Genomic DNA, 7,922 nt, shown 5'->3' with positions numbered 1-7,922 from the left:
GGCCGTATGGTACTCGGACAAGCATGACCATGAAGCGAGAAACGATCAAGAGCCCTGTTGCACAATGATTCATCCCAGTGCCGACGGATTTGGCGCAACTCCACCACGGACATGCCATGTCAGCAGTGGTCGTTCCCATGCCACGTCAATGACGGCGGTGCCATTGCTAAAAAGAAGAGGGGGGCTATTTTAAGGGGGAGAGATTTTGCATGAGGGAAAAAAAATATAGAAGAGGAGCTTAGCGTACAGGAAGAAGGAAACGAAGGGCTTTCCTCTCTTTCTCTCTCTCTTGACCGCGGTGAGCAAGAAGGGAAGGGCACGAAGGAGAGGAGGCTCGAGGGCATGAAGGAGCGGAGACTTGAGGGCATGAAGAAAGGAGGCAGGAAGGGAGGAATTGAAGCCCGTAGGTTAACAAGGGATAGCAGAGGAGAAGTCTCTCTTTTTTCCTCTCTCTCTCTCTCTCTCTCTCTCTCTCTCTCTCTCTCTCTCTCTCTCTCTCTCTCTCTCTCTCTCTCTCTCCATATCTTGGATTTTCATGGCAAAATTCAAAGGCTACATATGAGATCTTGAAGCCAACGTGGTGGTGAAGCGTGACAAAGAAACTTTGCCGCCATCTTTAACACCATCACGGGGAAGGATGAGACTAAGAGAAGAGCTTAAAAAGTTCTCGATTGCAAAGAACACAAGAGATTTGAAAACTTAAGGACAATTGAAGTGAGAAAGGCAGCAAGCAAGGAGGTATTTTTGCAGACAAAGGAGGCTTAGGCAAAGCTTCGCCGTTGATTTCTTCTTCGACATCTTCAAAAGCATTACGAGCATCGACGAATGCTCAAACTAAGTGCAGACTAAATTAATTTGTCCTAGCTTTTTTAAAGGGAGCTTAAACTCCTTAACCTCAATTAATTGAGTTTACGGTGCTCTTAACAGCACTCCTTGACAAACGTGTGTAGGTTCTTGATTGTGTTAGTAAAATCAATTGGTTTCATGTTTCGTTTGCATTTCTCATCAACAATTACTCTATTGTGCAGTGTGACACACACTTTCTCTCTCTCTTTTCCCACAGCTAGCAGCCCAGTGCTGACCCGGCTCGCCTTTTGAACCCAATGCCATTTGGAAGTTCTTTGAGAAGAACTATGAGCATACCGACCTTGTTTACCAAGTTCCCCTGATCAAGAAATTGGTAAACACCACTATGCATGAGGGTCAATAATCATCCAAGTTTTTAGAAACTTGGTAGACACTTATAGACAAAGTACTCATATCAGGGCTAGCCATCCCTAAAGAGCTGCAGTCTATGCTCTTGTTGGCCTCCCTTCCCGCATCATGGAGAGCCTTCATCGCTACACAATCCATGGCAAAAAATCTACAGCTACAAAATCTAGTAGCAAAGATTCAACAAGAAGAAACCCTTTGCGACCACACCAACGGCTCACAAAAGTCCACGGTGTTATTCACTATGGCTAAATCTCACAAACCTCACCCTAGCAAGAAGTACAACCACTCTGACCCTCCTCGTCAACACCACAACCATGGCAAGAAGCATCAACTAAGCCCCAAGCAATGGTCATATTGCCAAGGATTGTCGGCAACCCTGAAATCAATGTAATTTTCGCTCTTCTGCTGCATATTATCATTTTTATCCCTCTTACCCTCAAGGAAGACTAGGCCCCTTTTGTCCTCACCTTCTTCTCATGGCCAAGCTCATTATGATGCTATCTCTCCATTTGATACCATTCTTATCCTATGCAATTATATGCCACTACTATCCATACTTCATCCTCTAATCTCTCACTACTTGACACTGGTGCCACCCACCATATGACCTATCAATTTCCTTGGCTTTAAAATTTAACCTATCTCGATACTCCTCTAGAAGTTTGTCTCGGGGATAACAAAATTCAACTAGCTGAAGCCTATGGTGATGCCACCATCAATGTACCCAATGGATTGTGCACTGCTATTCCTAAAGTTTATTATGTACCTGGCCTAAAGAAAAATCTTATTTCTGTTAGCGAGCTCACCTCTTCATGTATCACCATTAAATTCACAAAAAATGGTTGCAACATACTAGCTCGAGATGCGAATGGCTAGCATATCAATCTTTAAGTACCTCAGGTTGGGCAACTCTACCCTCTAGGTGATTCATCTACTGCACATGCTCTTGCATCTTCTGCACCATGATAACACCCTCAAATGGCACTATAGACTAGGACACATTTCTAAGCATGTTTTACATTAGCCCAACACCGCCAGCTTGCGCTTGGTTTTTTGTCCAAGCACCTCACTCCCATTACCCTTTGTGAAGGATGCATTTTTTCCAAATCACATCATGCACCTTTTTCCACATCAAACCATCAATACTATGAATAAACTCACATGACCTCCCATTGGACCTCTAGCAAAATCATTTCAATTACCCTTGCTTAGTAAGCTCTTTCTATGTAATATTAGATGGTTAACTTGTGTGATGACTAGCCTTCACAACTCTCATTATCCTCTGCACTTTGTATTAACAAGCTTCATACATGAGCAATGCTATTTTCCTCTACTGATTTGAACTTTATTCCAGCACACTAGTTGAGACATTGTATATTGTTATGGCAAGCATCTTATCGGTTAGACTGAATGGGAATGGCAAAATTTCTACACATGTTAGAGCTCCTATGCCTAAAGAGGGTAGGACTCTCCGCTCCACACCTTGTTATGGAGACTTATGGTTATTGACATGTGAGGAGATCCATATCCCGAGCAAACAAAACCGAGCGAAACATTTTTTCGAGCAAATCTAGTCAAAAACTTGATACACAATGCGTACTTACCTAATCTATCTAAGCTAATAAAATGCAATGTCCATGGTATAAGTCACCCCCTTTTGAACTAAACCAATTGTACTGCCATTAAAAAAGTGCAACCCATTTGGCACCAATATTACTTCGCTTTACTAGCTTTGCTCACAGTAAATCACACATGATTTCGTCTTTTAGGCATCTTTTTCTTCGCAATAGTATACTACTGCTAGAGAAGTCTAAATACACTCTAGCATTTGACAAAAAATAATACATACATCTTTTCCATTGTCTACATTCAACATACCCTTACTTGGGGTATGCACTAGTCTGGCTCTCTAGTGAGACTCGTTCAATGTCTTTCTTCTTCGAAAATAAGGAAAATCTAAAACCACTCCCTAAACCAAATCACTACCACAAGCTACATACTTTATCCAAGCATGTCCATCAAAACTTTACTCCATTCAATACATAGTTGACTAGTTTTCTTTTTGAGGAGGAAACACGTAAGCAATGTAGCCATCTTACATAGTTGTCTTTTCCAAAATGTCTACAACCTTTTACACAAAAAATAGGGCAACATATAGATTAATCTGCAATGGAAGAGCATCAATGATTTTAGGAACACTTTTGGTGCTCACAAGGTCTGGTTGTATACTTCCATCTTCAAAAATGATTGGTGATATCTTGGAACCAACCAAAGATGTAGCTTGATTCTCAGTGGCCTCAACCTTGTAGTACTATGACACCTCGTGATCTAGCAAATAAAACAACTTATTTGCTTCATTGCAGGCACGTTCAAGCTTTAGCTGCTCCTTAAGCAATGCTAGTGGCTACAATGCAAAATTTAAATCTTCCATTTTAGAATAATTATCTTTGAGAGGTTACACTTTGATTGTTTGATATTTGACCGCCAAACATAAGCAACAACCTTTTCCCATGTGCAAGACCGATGATGGTAATATGCCAAGCTAGTCGTTCCCATGACCTTCTTGCAAAGAAAATAATATAATAGTAAAGTTTGTGGGTGACCTTCTTGCATAGAAAAAAATGTAAGTATACAAGGTTGATCTTTTTACTAGAAGATTAGAATCTTTCGTGAAATTCAAAATAACAATTAAGTTTGTGCCTAGTAACCCTATTGCATACCAATTTGAGGTAACCCTAGCACGGACCTTTTTTGGGGACAACATTTTGAGATAATGTGAATCGTCAACTTTAGGGAAATTTTTGTTGACGGTTTGCCTCTAGACTCCTTGAGCAGCTACAGAAGGTCTGAGTCTAGCTTGGACAGTCCTTGTGAATTGCATCTGATGTCACCCTCAACGCTATCCTCTTAACTCTTGAGTGGTGCGCGGCTATAGTTTCGGCCCTCTTTGTGGCCCTTGTTTATTTTGTTTTCTAAAAGTAAGAGCCTCTTCCAAAAACTTAATAAAGCTCTAGTATTGCACCTACAATGCAGTGTTCGAGAGAAATCATTTTCCCAAACATAAAAAATTTCATTCCTTGAATTTGCCAAGAGAAGATTTTAAAACAATGGGTTATTTTTTTTCTTTTTTACACTACTTTTCTCTATTTTGAGGCGAATTTTTTAATTTTCCCCTTGCAATTTTTGAAATTGAAAACCTCACGAGTAGTTTGGTTCAACGATTTTCTGGGGCTTCATTAAGAGGAATCACTTTTCATTCCACTCCAATTCTAAAGAAAACTTAGTCTTCAAGAGTTAAATGCAAAGGCCGATGGCGGTAAGGGGGACATATTTGTGTGTGTGAACTCTCTTTTTCTCTCCCTTTCTTGGCTCCCATGCAGCCAGAGAAAGGAGTCATGGACACCATGCGTTCGAGGTTGTGTCTGCAATATTACGAGGGGGGCAGGAGTATCACCAGACCCACCAGATACAACGGGGCATGGGCGGGGGGATGTGAGGTGCAGGGATTTTCTCCAAGGATCAATGCATGCGAGTGTGGTTTACTACAAAAGCACATAAAATACAGACGAGGGTAGAATGGCGTTCTCTGTGTGCGTGGTAAAAGGGGAGGAAGAGCATGTTATGATTTTGCTTCAAGAGATGCCTCTGCCAATACTCGCAGGAGGCGCGCTCTATGTGCATCGCGGTGGAGAGATACACACACACACACACACACACACACACACACACACACACACACACACACACAGACGATGTTAAGCTGAGACACATTTTTTGTGAGTGCTGCTTCAAAGGCTCGTTTACACAAATGCTTCCCAAAGCAAAATTCTCAAGAGAGGCCTTTGATCACTTGACGACGATGAGAAACTCCTTACTTGCATTATGTAGCATGGCCCTGGTAGTTGGACCTTTGGATCACGACTCCATTGACTGCATCAGTTGCACCTCGCTCTCGATCGTGCCCTTGGTACTGGCCTCATTTAATGAGTGGTACGTGACTAGCTATAGTTTCAGGATTATGACGCCATTGACCTCATCAATTGCAGCTTTCTCCTGGTTAGATGCCCTCAATGCTAGCCCCTAATTGAGTGGTGCACAACTAAACTTTTGTGGCCAAGAACATGTTGCCATAATTCACCGTAGTTGCTCAGTCACACATCGCCCCTCTTCCTTCTCTACCAAAGTTGGGACACTCCATGAAACTGTCCTAGGATCATGACACCATTGACGGCCACAGCTGCACCTCTCTCTCGGTTACACTCAGTCACGCTTCATCATCCCCTCTTCCTCCTCTACCAAGCTTGGGACACTCTATGAAACTGTCCCGCACAGGCACGGGATAGTTTCATGGAGTGTCCCAAGCTTGGTAGAGGAGGAAGAGGTGATAAAAGATGTGCTACTTATAATTTAGGTTTGGCCATGGACATTGTGTGTTGCTGTCTTCATCGTGCATGAGATCTCAGTGCGCCCCTCACATGAGAATCATTCATAGCTACAGAGCATGCCCTCTTGACCTTAGACCCGCGTTTTGTCCTTGGGCTTTAATTAGAGTAACTGCTTGCTCTTGCTTCATTTCCCCTTCCCCCTCTACCAAGCATGGGGCAATCCATGAAACTCTCCCGCGCCGGTGCAGGATAGTTTTCATAGATTGTCCCATGCTTGGTAGAGGAGGATAGTTTTCATAGATTGTTCCATGCTTGGTAGAGGAGGAAGTGTGGACAAATTGAATTGTTGATTTGAGCTTTGCCATGGACATTGTACCACTACTGCCATCATTGTACTGTAGTATACATTAGATCCAAGGAACCCATTATAGTTATCATTCACAGCAGGGCACCATGCCCCCTTCACCTAAATCTGTTATTTTTTTTTCGTGGCTTCAATCGGATCTAGAATGGTATCATTTTCAAGCTCCAATTTGGAAGCACATCAATGAAAATATTATCGTTATCCAGTTGTGTCGGCATTGTTGCCATTTTGACGGCCAAGGTCACATTCCCAAAAGCATGCTACACCAGTGCAGTGTCCTTTGGAGCAACAAACAAGGTATTGTTGTTCCCTTGTCCTTTCCTTGTCTACATTGGGGCTTCGTTGTAGGTTCCCTATCCCCTACAATGTTTTTAGGTTATACATTAGCTTGTATGTATGAAGTCCCTCCTCTAGTGGTGATTCTAGAAGATGTAGTCAGAGTGCATCAATTCCATTGCCATTGTGTAGTGATCAGGTTAGCGCGATCATTGAGATAGAGTTTCATGACAAGAGTGACATTCAAGATATGGGTTTAGGGTCTCTGTAAAAAATAGAGGGTCTCTGTAAAAAATAGACCAGAAGGAAGCTACATTTGAAGCCTGAATGGAGATAAAATGAGATGATGCCACAAAGGCATTAAAGATTTCTCGGTTGACACGTCTTCAATGATTGAAGCTATGAGTTTAGAGCTTAAAGTTAAGTTTCTTTATATTGTAAGACTTTAAATTTGTTTATGGTTTTTTTTTAGCACAAATACATGTCCTTTGGTTACCCCTCACTTGAGAATGGGTTTGTTAGTTGTACAAATATTTGTGTGACCGATCATGAAGATTATCTGCATGCTTTACTAGAGGCAGATTAAAAACTCATTGACAAGCTTTGAAAAAGAGGGACAAAATGATGAGAGCCATGCCATCTTCTTACTAGGAGATATCTCTCTTGCCTATTATTTTATGTAAGTGGTCCTTGCCAATAAGGACATATTTTGGTTAAGAATTTATGTATGTTTTGGCTAGATGTAGATTGATGGCAGTTTTATGATTTGTTCAATTCTTTATGCTAAAGTTCCTAGAAAAGATTAATCTCGTAGCTTTTTATGAAGCAAAGATAGAGAATATGATTCTATGGTTATCTTTGTTGAAGGCTTTTGATTTTTGTGTTATTGATCTCCTTAAGAATTTATATCAGCAAATGTTGGGTAAAGGAGGGATGGCAGATGTGTTCCATGGGCGGTAGAGTTGGTTTTCTTATATCTGTGTTTTGGAGATGTCTTGCATTCTACTCCGTCACACCTGGTATGGAATGTATGCATTAAGCTCCCCCCCCCCCCCCCCCCCGGGCGGGTCTTGCTCGGTTTTTCCATTAGCTCAGTAAATTTTTCTCGGTGTATGGTAAGACTCTTGACATGTGTATTAGAGTGCATACGCCTAGTGAAGCACTCTCCGCTTTGCAATAATGTTATGGAAAATTATGGATGTCGATACATGTCTACTAGAGTGCCTACGTCTAGTACGACAAGACTCTCCGTGATTACATTATATGTGGAATTGGCCCACCACATTTGGTATGGATTGATATGAACGAATATAATGAATTGGTATGGCAAGGTGGAAGGTTAACAGATGGTGCTCTATTTGGAACAACATTTCTGACCAATGTTGCACTCCGCACCTATGCACATTTACTTCATTTTATACAGTCCCATCACACCATACACACGTTACACATTTTTCCACTTTTACATTACTTCCTATTAATCTTTGTTACTCTTTTGGTTTTTAGTTACTCATTGTGCTATGCAGGCGTGTACCTAGCGTCTTGTACCTCGCACTCGGCTCCACCACTTCTGTATCTCACAACTGAGGGCAGTTGCTTTTTCAACCCCATAGTATGTTATGGATAAGGGATATATATGTACATTTACTACTTAAGTGCTCAATATGAGCAATGGTCATTTG

This window comes from Adiantum capillus-veneris, chromosome 19, assembly GCF_014529385.1.
Source record: "Adiantum capillus-veneris isolate H3 chromosome 19, ASM1452938v2, whole genome shotgun sequence".
Classification (NCBI taxonomy): Eukaryota; Viridiplantae; Streptophyta; class Polypodiopsida; order Polypodiales; family Pteridaceae; genus Adiantum; species Adiantum capillus-veneris.
Note: the sequence above shows the minus strand (reverse complement) of the source record.